The following is a 13,632-nucleotide window of genomic DNA, read 5'->3' on the forward strand; positions in this document are numbered from 1 at the left end:
AAATAAGTTTCTTTATAAAGGAATATTACAATTAAATTAAACTTACATTTGTAATTATTTTAAACCATGCTTTTTATTTAGGCTTTTAGATAAGATTCTTTAAAAACAAATACTGCAATTAAAGTAAACTTATAAGCATTTTTTATAGTTCTATTTGGTTTAATATTTTTAACAGGGAAAATACTATGAATATTTATAAGAAATATAATTTTGAAAGTATTTTAATTTTCAGTGAAATTTATCTTTAAAATAATATTGTGTATTTTTAATTATCTTAAACCAAGATTTTAAAAAGAATACTATATTAATAACAATTTCTATGAAAATGTTTTTTTTTCTTTTCAGTTTTTTTTTGTTAACGATTTTTAAAAAGGAAAACAAATCTTTTAAACTTCTCTTGGTTTAAGTTTAAAAAAAATAGTTATTTAACACATATGATCATCTTAAATATATAATAACCATGTGTCATGATTATGCTAGTTAACAACTTTGGATACCAAACTTTTTATAAGAAAAAGCCCATCTTGCTACTAAGAAAATTCTTCATCTTAAACCAATGTTTGCTAATTTTGTAATTATCTTAAACTCATATATATTTATTTGACCTTGAAAATAAGGTTCTTTAAAGAAAGGAATACTCTTTTTATTTAAATTATAAGAATTTTTTACGGTTTTCTTTTGTTTAATTTTAAATTAAAATACTATTAAATATTAATAAGAAAAATATTTTAATTTTAACATGAAAGTACTATTAAAATTATCTTAACCCACGTTTTTTAAAAATAAATATTATTAATAAATAAAATTTATATTGTTTCCTTACAGTTTTTTTGTTTAAGATTTTTGTAAAAAAGGAAAACTAAATTTTAAAATTCTTTTGCTTTTATTTTTTTTAAATGAAAATTTAACACATGTCATAATCCTAAATACACAATTGACATCACGATCTTGTTAATTACTAATTTCAAATAACCAAGTTTTATATAATAAAACTAGATATAGATCCGTGCATTGCACGAGTTTTGATTGATATTTCAATTTCAAGATAAACATAAAAATTAGAAAACTTTCTATCATAAATGGAGCGTTTTTATATATATTGCGTAAAACTTATTTAAGGAATAAAAATTTGTTTCCATGTAAATTTTGTTTGGTATATAAGTTTCTATAAATATAGTGCGTAAGCAATTATTAGAAACTTTGTATTGAAGGTTAGATAAAACAATATAGAGCTGAAAATTTAAATCAAACCCAACCTCGATAATATGAATTAGAGTGAAAATACAGTGAATTAGAAAGTTGAATCGAGTCGAAGAGAACGTCATACACATTCTTATGCTCTTAATTTAGTATTTTCATTAACTTGTTTTTTTCAAATAATTTGCTTCTCACTTTATAATAACAATAAATATAATAAATATTTTTTATTAAACTAATTCAGTTTAGTTAATTTTCGTGTTCATTGTGTCTTGATGCTACCTTCCACTATAACATCTTGACTAAAATGAATTATAAGAAAATTACAACATATTAAAGCATAAAATATGATAAAATAATGCATAAATTTTTTATTTTTTTACCAAACACATATAAAGATCATTTAGGGCGTTAATAATAATAATAATAATAAATAATGTAGTAATAATAATAATAATAATATAATAATAATAAATAATAATAATAATAAATATTTAGTGACCAAACTCTGAAAAAAATATCAAATATGTATCTGATTTCCATATGAACAAACACATATAAACCCAAACATGAAAACATCCTAATTTTTTTTATGACTATTCATGAAGAATAAGATAACAGTAAATGCTACCAAAAAATATATAATACAAAGAATAGTAGTGACAAATGTTTTTGAATTATATTAAGGGAATAAAAAAGAGTCACATATATTGATATTAAAATAATAGAAAATAAGAGAAAATACAACATTCATATATTATGAATTTATCTAAAATTCGGATTTTATAATATTTGTAAGAAATAAAAAGTTAGGATTTTATAATTTTTTTTAAAGATTTTTTAAACTATTGTTTTTCTTTTATAATTTTTTTGTTCAGGATTATAAAAAGGTAAATGAGGATTTATTAAAAAGGAAAATTAGTTTCATATAGACTTACAATATTTTAGGATTCAAAGGAAAACTACTATCAAATATTAAATCATTACATATTAATTGTCATGTGTCATTACATTACATTTATTGTCATGTGTCCAGTATATATTTAGCATTGTTACAAGTGTTAAATAAAAATTTAAAAAAAACCAAAAGAATTTTAAAAGTTACTTTTCCTTTTTTAAAAAATCTTAAACAAAAAACTGTAAAGAAAAAAATATTTTCATGTAAATAATTATTTAATAATATATTTTTAATTGTCACATGTGGAAGCCCCCTTGGTCCAGTGGTTTGACTAAGAATTCAATTGCTTCTACACCGGAGGTCTAGGGTTCAAACCCCAGAAAATACCAAATTATGCAGATTATGGAGAAACATGTTACAGGAGATCTTCAGCTTGGTGCATGGCGTACCATCAAACATGGATCTCATAGGACGGCTAAGAGTGGTGCAGTCAGGCGTGTATTCTCACATGGTGGTAGAATTGTCGGCTGTATAATCGTGTTTGTAATATTTTCATCATTGTAATAGCATAATTTATCGATAATAATCGATTCAAACGTTAAAAAATTGTCACATGTGTCAAAAATATGTTAATTATATAAAATTGGGTTTTCTAAAGTTGCTAATTAACATGATTGAAACATGTGTCAATAAATTTTTGAGATTGTGACATGTGTATAAAATATATTATATTATTCTCTTTGGCTTAGGATTTAAAAGAGATTTTTAAAAAATCTCATTGCAAAAAATGGTCTTTTAAGGTTCTCCGTAGGATTTTAAAAAATGAAAATTACTCTTACATAGTTTTACATTTATATATTGCTAAAAATATTTGAAAGCAATTTTCATTTTAAAAACAATTCTAGAAAAGATATTTGTAAAGACCTATTTAAAATTATTATTTTTAAAATGTGACATGTATGAAAAATTTGATACAGTCTCTCTGATTAGGATTTAAAAAATATTTAGAAATAAAAATTTCTCATTACAAAAATAATCTTTTACAGTTCTTTTTAGGATTTCAGAAAAGGAAATTACTAATACACATAAAAATTACAATTACTTATTGTTAAAAATATATAATTATAATTTTTAATCTTAAAATTTTTATAAACAAAAAATTAATTATAAAAATCTATTTGAAAAGTAATTTTTCTTTTTTTTTACAAAAAAATATTTGCTTTTAAAAGATACTAAAGAAAGAGAACTATAGGAGATAAATATTAACTTTTTAAAAAAATACCAAACAAAAACTTATAATAAAATCCTACAAGTACAACAAAACTATTTAATTAAAATCACGAAGAAAAACTAACTATAAAATAAATAATATTATTTATTTAAAAGATTAAACAAAACAAAATTGTAAAGGTACACTCAACAACAAAGAAATAATAGTGGGTAGAGAGAGATTTTTTTCTCTACCTTCTCTTTAAAACTTCAAAACCCTAGGCGCCGCTTACATTGAAACGCTAGCCTCTCCGCCGTCGGTTCCGATGGTGTGAGAGGCACTTCGTCTCCGCCTCTTTTGTCCCCTTATGTTCTTCATCTGTGGATCAAAAACTCTAACCTTTACAAAATCTTTTTTGACCGGTGGTTTTGGTTTGGCGTCCGTGAGGGGCTTTGAGTGCTCGGTGGTTTTCCGGTGGCTTGAGGACGGCTCTGGTTGCACCTTCTCTCTTTCTTCCCCTATCTCGGATCTGGCTCTCGGATCTGGCGTTTGATGCTGCGCGTGGAGGCGGTGTGGTGGCCCTGAAGTCGCGCATCTGGGGTGGAGGCATGTGGGCTGTGGTGGAAGCTCGTCGGATGTCGCCTTTAGGTTGTCGATCTGCTTGGGGACGGTGGATTGCTTCTCATTGGAGTTTTCCCGGCGTTTTCTCTTCCTTCGTTGGTCCTCTCTCCCTCGTCCTTCTCTTTTACATGCGTGGAGTAAGTTTGAACCATCTTCCTTCTGTTGTAGTGGATCGCTTCGGTTTCTACTTTTCAGATCTGGTGTTGGTGGTTGTTGGCGGCTCTCTGTGCCGGCGCGGTGGCTTCTTCGCGTGTCGGACCTAACTCATTTCTTAGGCTCGAGGAGATGGTCTATATCTTCTCGGCTCTGGTCGGTGTTCGTGCTCCCGGAGTTTTCTTGCGGCGGAGCTCTTTTCTCTGAAGACGGCGGTTTTGGCGCGTCTGTTTCTGGATTTAGGGTTTCAGTCCCCATTCGGCTTTTCTTGCCTTTGGGCTTTGTTATCGAAGTTGGGTCTGGTTTGGGCCATTTAAGATTTTGTTGGGGTTGGTGGGCTGTAGATCCGAGCCCAATCCTGCGATTATGTAAGAGTGTTAAAATAAAACCCAAAAAAATACCAAAAAAAAAATTGTAAAGGTACTCTTTTTACTTTCTTATAAGTAAATAACTTTCATTTTTCAATAGATAATTGTACGTTACAAAATTATAACCAAAAATATCTACAAATATTTCATATCTATATTAAACTTATTTTATATTTAAAAAATTCTTAATTCATTATTTAATGATATATTTCCATAATAACAGTTTAATTAAAATTGAATTAGAAAAATACGATATAGTAAAAAAAAGAATAATATGACGATGAAGTCTGAATTGGTATTGACCAAGCATATATAATATCACTTACAGTGACAGTAATGATAATCTATTTTTATGAGCAAACACCAATATGTCAAATATTTTTAACAAAGTCGTTAGGCATTGATTTAAGATAAAGAATTTCCTTATAAACAAAGTAATTACAAGATTAGATTTTTCTTATAAATATTTAAGTGATTTTCTTTATAAATATACAATTCGTAGATAGTTATTTTCCTTTTTACAAAATTATAAACTTAAGAAATTTATATAATTTTTATTTTATTATATAAAACTTGGTTCTTGAAAGTTGTTAATTAACAACGTCTTGACACATGACAATAAATGTAATGTAACGAAATTCATTAATATGTAATAATTTAATATTTGATAGTAGTATTCCTTTTTTGAATCCTAAAATATTGTAAAATCTCTATGAAACTAATTTTCCTTTTTAATAAATCCTCATTTACCTTTTTAAAATCCTGAACAAAAAAAAATTGTAAAAGAAAAACAGTAGTTTAAAAAATCTTTAAATAATTATTTATATGAGAATATTTTTTTTCTTTACAGTTTTTTGTTTAAGACTTTACAAAAAAGGAAAACTAACTTTTAAAATTCTTTTGGTTTATTTTTTTTTAAATTGTTATTTAACACTTGTAACAATCCTAAATATATAATTGACATGTGTCGGGATCTTGTTAATTACTAATATTGACTTTGTAATTATTTTGAAATTATGAATTTTGTTTGACCTTGAAGATAAGGTTCTTTATAAAATGAATACCTCAACTAAAGTAAATTTATAAGAGTATTTTTTTACAGTTCTCTTTGGTTTAATATTTTTAACAGAAAAAATACTATTAAATATTTATAAGAAAATTGTTTTTTGTAAATATTTTAATTTGCAGCCAAACGTATCTTGAAAATAATATTTTGTATTTTCTAATTATCTTAAACCCACGTTTAGAAAAAGAATACTTTATTAATAATTATTTATATAAAAATATATTTTTTCTTGTCAGTTTTTTTTGTTTACGACTTTAAAAAAAAAACCTATTTAAATTGTCTTGGTTTAAGTTTAAGAAAAAACAAAAATTGTTATTTAACACATATGATAATCTTAAATATATAATTACCATGTGTCATGATTATGCTTATTAGGACATTTTTGGGTACCAAATTTTATAATAAAAGATCGTCTTGTAATTATTTTTGTTATTAAGAAAATTCTTCATATTAAACCAATGTTTACTGATTTTGTAATTATCTTAAATCCATTTATTTTATTCGACCTTGAAAATATGGTTCTTTAAAAAGGAATACGATAATTAAAAATAAATTGATAGGTTTTATAAATTTTTAACCCAATACGTTTTTATTTAACTTATACGATTTTCTTACTGTTCTCTTTGATTTAATATATTTTAACATGAAAAATACTATTAAATATTAATAAGAAAATGATATTTTAATTTGTAATGAAATTGTCGTACAATATTTTTTTGTATCATATAATTATCCTAAACCCACGTTTGAAAAAAAAAAAGAAATACTATAAATAAATATTTATTTATATGGAAATTTTTGTTTATTTACAGTTTTTTGTTTAAGACTTTTTTAAAAGAGGAAACTAAGATTTTAAACTATTTTGGCTTAATTTTTTAAAAGGAAAATTATTATTTAACACATTTTACATCTAAATATATAATTGTCATGTGTTGTGATCTTGAAAACTTTGAAGAATCAAGTTTTATATAATAAGTTTATAAGAAAAAAATTCTTTTTAAAATATTTTAATCTGTAACAAAATTATCTTACAATATTTTCTGTATCTTATAATTATTTTAAAACCCACATTTTAAAATAGATACTATTAAATAATTATTTATATGAAAATGTTTGTTTCTTTACAGTTTTTTATTTAAGACTTTTTGAAAAAAGGAAAACTAACTTTTCAAATTCTTTTGGTTTATTTTTTTAAAAGAAAATTGTTATTTAACACATGTCACAATCCTAAATATATAATTGATATGCGTCGCGATCTTGTTAATTAGTAACTTTGAAGAACCGAACTTTATATATTAAGATATTTTTTGTTAACGACTTTTAAAAAGGATTTAAAAAAAAAATTCTCTTGGTTTAAGTTTAAAAAAAAAAACAAAAATTGTTATTTAACACATATGATCATCTTAAATATATAATAACCATGTGTCATGATTATACTAGTTAACAACTTTGGATACCAAAAAACCAAACTTTTTATAAGAAAAAGCCCATCTTGTAATTATTTTTGCTACTAAGAAAATTCTTCATCTTAAACCAATGTTTGCTAATTTGTAATTATCTTAAATTCAGATATATTATTTTACCTTGAAAATAAAGCTCTTTAAAAAAAGGAATACTTTTTTATTTAAATTATAAGATTTTTTACGGTTCTCTTTTGTTTGATATTTTTAACATGAAAATACTATTAAATATTTATAAGAAAAAATATTTTAATTTTTAACATGAAAATACTATTAAAATTATCTTAAACCCACATTTAAAAAAAATAAATATTTTATTAAATAATTATTTATATTGTTTCTTTGCAGTTTTTTGTTTAAGATTTTTCTTAAAAAAAAAGAAGACTAAATTTTAAAAATCTTTTGGTTTAACTTTTTTTTTAAATAAAAATTTAACACATTTCATAATCTTAAATACATAATTGACATGTGTCACGATCTTCTTAAAACTAATTTTAAATAGGGAAAATTGTCAGTACAGAACAAAAAATTAAGGGTATTGTCCCTTTGGTAAAAATACTTTTTTGTCCAATTTTTTTCCTTTTTACACTTTGTATTTCAGAAAACTAATGAAATAAATACTTTTGTGAATCAAAAATATATTAAAAATATAAACAATTAATAAAACATCCATATACACAAGCTGGTATTTTGTTTTTTCAAAAAGTTGATAAATAAAAATTTGAAAATACGTTCTACTAAAGGTAGAATGTATCTTCTACGGAAAATGGTATTGTAGAAAACGATTTCTAAAATAAACATGTTCATCTTCTTCTTTTAGAACGCACATTCTACTATTTACTAAATTTCTAAATAAGTGGAATGTGCATTCTACTAATCGTAAAGCTATTTACTTTTTGTCTGAATGCATCTTCTACTTTTATTAAGGGGAAAATCCCATTTTAAACCTCCAAAGTGGCAAACACTTCCATTTTAAACCTCGAAGTGTTATGTTTCCATAATAAACCTCGAAACTAAAATCAATCTTAATAATAACTTCAAGAGTGGCTCCCGTGTTTTTCGTAATATTAAGGTGTACAAAATTACAAATTTTGTTAACATCATAGTTAGTTGCGTTAGATTTAATAAAACATGTGCCTTATTAAAATTATTTATAAAAGTCTGTATTTTTATTTTAATTACAGAAATTAATTTAAAATCCCTAAATTGGTTTATAGGGTTTAGCCGTCGTGAAAGTTCGTGAAAGCAAAGAACATAAACTCAGAAAAGTATACCGAGCATTGAAAAAGAAAACTTCGTAAGATATGGAGTAAGAATATTTTTAATATTTTAATCTTCTGATTTCAAGTTTACGAGTTTTCATGTGGTGTGTCTTTTTTTTTCTTGTTTGTTTCTGCTGAGATTTCCAAAACGTTTAGGTTAACAATTAAAATCTATTCTATTAATTCTTCAACATGTCCAATTGATATGGGGTTATGTCCCCTTTTTAATTTTTATAACTGCCACTAAATACATCTTTAATATACCTTTTTATTAATATAACTGCCAAATCACGTAACTGGCTATTAATCACGTAACGGCCCAAAAGGGCGTATGATTCAATATGATTTAATATCGTATTTTTTGTGAACGTCCATTACTGCATAATTATATTTCTTAATTTCTTAATCATGATCATTAATCACGTAACTGGCTAAAAAGATATTATACAAAGATTATAATTATTAAAGCCTCTTATAAATCATTTTAAAAAGATATTATACAAATTAAAAACAAAAATAATTAAAAACACAAATATAAAAATTAAACTTTTAAAAAATGTAAAACAAAAAATTTACCTGCCCTTTTAAGGGCGGGTCAAAATCTATTCTATTAATTATCATGTATGACCAATTAATAAAAGGTCCTTTAGAGCATTGTTAACCGTTCGTAACTTCCCTATATTCCTGTTTTTATGTTCAATTAAAAAAAACAAATAATTTGGACTGAATATTGACAAAAAAACGAAGCCTTACCATATGATACATGTACATACTTACAAAACTTATCTATTCTATTAAATTCATATCATACAGAATATGATTATACAAACACACAAACATAAAAATTATGTTTCTTTAAAAAATAAAATTAAAACTAAAACTAAACAACTAAAATTAAAATTAAAAATTATTATCATGATCCGATATTCAACAGATTTTAGTTTAACGGGTTTTAAATAGATTTCTACATTTGGACCCGCCTTTTTATATTTTTTAGTTTTATATTCTTTTAGAAATTTAATTTTTATATTTATATGTTTTAGTCATATTTGTGTTTTTATTGTATAACATTTCTCTTAAATAATTAATAGGAGGTTTTAATCATTGTATTAAAATAGTTTTACCATACATATATCAATATGTTATGTTTCTATTTTAATAGTATTGACTAGATTCGGATTCGCCTTTAAAAGAGCTGGTATATTTTTTTGTTTTACATATTTTAGAAATTTCATTTTTATATTTATGTTTTAATCATATTTATATTTTTATTTGTATAATATTTCTTTTAAATAATTAATAAAAGGTTTTAATAATTATCGTAAAATAATTTGAGCACACATATATCAATAGGTCATATTCCTGTTTTAGTATATTGATATTATATAATAAAAAACGTAAATAAAAACATAAATATAAAAATTAAATTTATAAAAAAATGTAAAAAAAAAAATATACCCGCCCTTCTAAGGGCGGGTCAAAATCTAGTTATGTTTAATTTGTAGTGGGCAAGATAATTATGGATTGATATATTCTTTGTTTACGGATGGTGTATACTGAAATTTTATATATTTACAATGCAGATATGATGATACAATGAAACTGAATATCCACTTTGGTGGAACGATGAAGAAAGAAGTTGGTGGATACAATTATCTTAATGAATTGGAATTTAAGAGTGTTTTATGGAAAATGTCTGAGATCAGTTGGAAGAAGTTTAAAGATTTCAGTAAGGCTGAAGGCATTGTGACAATGTTAAGATTGATTTGGTACAAAAAAGCAAGTGAGGATATGAAGAGTATCAATTATGTGTTTGAGGATATTAATGGTGATATCTCAGAGTTGTGTTCTTCTGCGAGAATAGCATGTGCGACTGATGTTTTTCTTGAAAATGAAGATGAGAGTGGATATGTAGCTGAAGGAGAAGAAGGTGATGAAACTGATGCAGATGAGAGATCATCGGACGGTGGCGATGAATCTGATGATGATAAGCCACCAAGAGAAGAGGATGAGCATGAGGAATCTGAGGATGAAGCTCATACATCTAAAAATGAGAAGCAAGATATTGGTGATGATCGGAATGATAAGCATGATCTAGGTGGTGATTTCAATGAAAACCAAGGTGCCAATAAAGGCATTGGTAACGTGGTGGACAATGGTAATGATGAGATTATTTTAGATGCAGGAAATGGTGGTGGTGATGATATATTTCAGTCCTTGTTTGAGGAGGCTACAAGAAGAAGTCCAAAGCTGAACGAAGTAACTCGTAAGTTAGTTGTAGAACAGGCAAAAGAAGAAAGAGACGAAGAAGAATCTGATCCTGAATTTGGTTTAGAAGACGTCCAATATCCAGATACACCGTTAAGCTCAGATGAAGAGTGGGAGCAATGGAAAAATCCGAAAAGAGAAAAAGGAAAAGAACAGTTTCATGGAGATTTTGACAAAGAGCCTTACATATGGATGTTTCAGAAATTCAATACTGGATTAAAGTTCAAGGATCAGCTACTACGTTACTCGCTGAATACTCAATATGATGTTAAAATGGCAAAATCAGAAGCAACAAGGATAGCTGCTATATGTTGCAAAAGTGACTGCCCTTGGAGAGTATATTGTTCGGTTGAGCGACCACTGAACAAGTGGATGGTGAAAGTTTGTCACAACAAGCATAACCATGGAAAATCAAGTCGAGTATCAATGCTGAAGCAAGGTGTGATTGCAGGGCTGTTTAGAGAAGAAATTCGAAGAAATATTAATTTACAAGCCGCAGAGATAAAGGACATGATGAAGGAGCGTTATAACATTTTTGTGAATATTTCAAAGTGTTACAAAGCCAGACGAATTGCTTTGGACACTGTCCTTGAAGCTCAAACCATTCAGTTTGGTAAGCTATGGGATTATGAGGCTGAGCTTAAGCGATCAAACAAAGGTGTCACCACAGAGATTTGCACTGGTGACGTCAATGGTGTACAACAGTTTGTTTCTTTCTACATTTGCTTTGAGGAATTTCGGAAGACTTGGCAGAAATGTTGCAGACGAGTAATTGGTCTTGATGGATGCTTTTTGAAATGGGATTTGGAAGGTGATTTGCTTGCAGCTGTAGGTAGAGATGGAGATAACAAGATGTATCCAATTGCATGGGCTGTTGTAAAACGTGAAAACAAGGATACTTGGGGCTGGTTCGTTAGAAAACTCAAAATTGATCTCAACTTAGGTATAGGCAATAACCTTACTATCATTTCAGATAAGCAGAAGGTAATTTATTATATGCTTAATTTTCATAATAATATCAATTTTAATAGTAAAATCTGAACTTGAGTTTGATGATTACATATCTTTTTACAGGGTATTATCCATGCCATAGCTGCTGAGCTTCCAAAAGCAGAACATCGTATGTGTGCAAGACATATATACGGTAACTGGAAAAAATCCTTTTCGCGATCAGAATATAAAAATCTTTTTTGGGCTGTAGCATACAGCTATCATGAAGGAGAATATGGCCCTGTTCGTTTGTCCATTCAACTGATCCATTTGGATGGAACTGAGCCTCTTGTTCGTTTGGACACAAAATCTACCACTCATCCGAATGGATCAGTTGAATGACTTTTTAAAATATAGTTTAAATTTTAGAAACCAGTTGACTGAACCGAATCGAATCATTTGGCTGGAACTGGTTCAGTCAAAATTCAGAAATGTCGATATTGCCCTTCATTTAACTTGAATATTACAAACCTAATATCTTCTTCAGTCTCGATCTCTTCTCACTCCAGCCGCAAAGACGATACTCTCTCTCTCTCTCTCTCTCTCCGTCTCTCTCTCTCGTGGGTCTGTCTCTCTCTCGAACTCCATGAAAGGAGCTTAAGCTTTTGAACTCGCCGGATCTCTCTCTCTCTCTCGCGCATCTCTCTCTCTCTGCCTGTCTCTCTCTCTCGTGGGTCTGTCTCTCTCTCGCGGTTCTCTCTCTCCGTTTGTCTCTCTCTCACCGCATCTCAATCTCGCCGCATCTCACTCTCTCTCGGGTATCTCTAGAAGTCTCTCTCGAGTTTTCTTCATTTACATCTCTATAGATTCACTTGGTTGAGAGTTACGAGCTTGTTTGAGATGTTCATAGAGAGATCTCGAAATTTGATCTGCTTGTGTTCATAGAGAAATCATTTTGTTCATAGAGTTTGTCAGTCTCTGAGTTGATGGCTTTGCTTCTGTTTATGTTATATGGGTTTCCCTTTTGAATTTGTCAGGGGTTTATGCTTAAGAATGTGTTGATATACTGATGGGTTTGCTTGGTTTGTATAGTTCTCTGAGTTGAAATATTTGATGGGGTTTGCTTGGTTTTGAGAATGTTAGGGTCATAACCAGTTCATTTGTAAGCTATACGAGCAATGAGGATACACTGTTTGTAGTCAAGCACAAAGTTTTTTAGCAATCATTTCTTCAGTAGTCACATTTGCTGCACCATGTTTCTGATCATATTAATGATTTTGGCTAGCTTTGTCAGCATCTTGCTTCTTCTCTTTTGCAGGTTTCAAGTCTGACGAACCACTTAACTTTGAAAACCAAGGCGAAGAAGCAGGTTTCTTTCTCCCCCATCTCATCGTGCTTTGTTTTTGTGTTCTCTGCTGGTCTCTCTCTCTGATGTTGCTTTATATAACTTGCTTGGCCATGCCTTGCAGATAATTGGAGCAATGACGTCTGTCCCTGGTACTGATGTAAGTACTTTTTTAAACTGAATGGTTCTCTTAGTTTAGTTATAACAGTCTTGCACATTGAATATTTGAATGTTATAACAGTCTTGCACATTGATACATTCCGCAAGGTGATAGAGTGATGGAGAGTGTGCGTCACTGTATTACTATGGAGATGGCAAGAGGAACTAGACTTCCATACTAGCATCATACAGGTATGCTTAAATGTTAGTCTTGTGTTCATGAGATCAGTTTTGTTACACTGTTAAATATGGTGCTTATACCGGTTTGAATCTTGTTAGCAGGTTAGAAGAATCACAATTGGTAAGCTAGAGAACTCAGGTTAGCAGTTAATAGAATCGCAAGTTGTCTCCATAGTCTTGTTGTTGCTGGATGATTAGGATGATGTATGATTGTGTGGTTTATGTGTGGTTGTGTTTATGGCATTAATGTATACAGACAGAACAGGGTCTTATCAGATATAGAGATCTGTAGTAACACAAGTACGAGTCTTTTTTTTTTAATTTTTGTGTCCCATTGTTGATTGACCAAAACCTCTTATATATGGCAGGTAGTGGAGTGTGGGAGTGGGATAAACATATTGCTTGGAGTGTGGGAGCTCTTGTGTGTGGTTCAAAGACAATGAGATATCATTTCAGTTTTAAATTTCAGGTTGTGATCAAATACTTGTTACTTGGATTGCAAACCATCTTTTAAA

The sequence above is a fragment of the Raphanus sativus genome, chromosome 3 (genome assembly GCF_000801105.2).
Source record: "Raphanus sativus cultivar WK10039 chromosome 3, ASM80110v3, whole genome shotgun sequence".
NCBI lineage: Eukaryota > Viridiplantae > Streptophyta > Magnoliopsida > Brassicales > Brassicaceae > Raphanus > Raphanus sativus.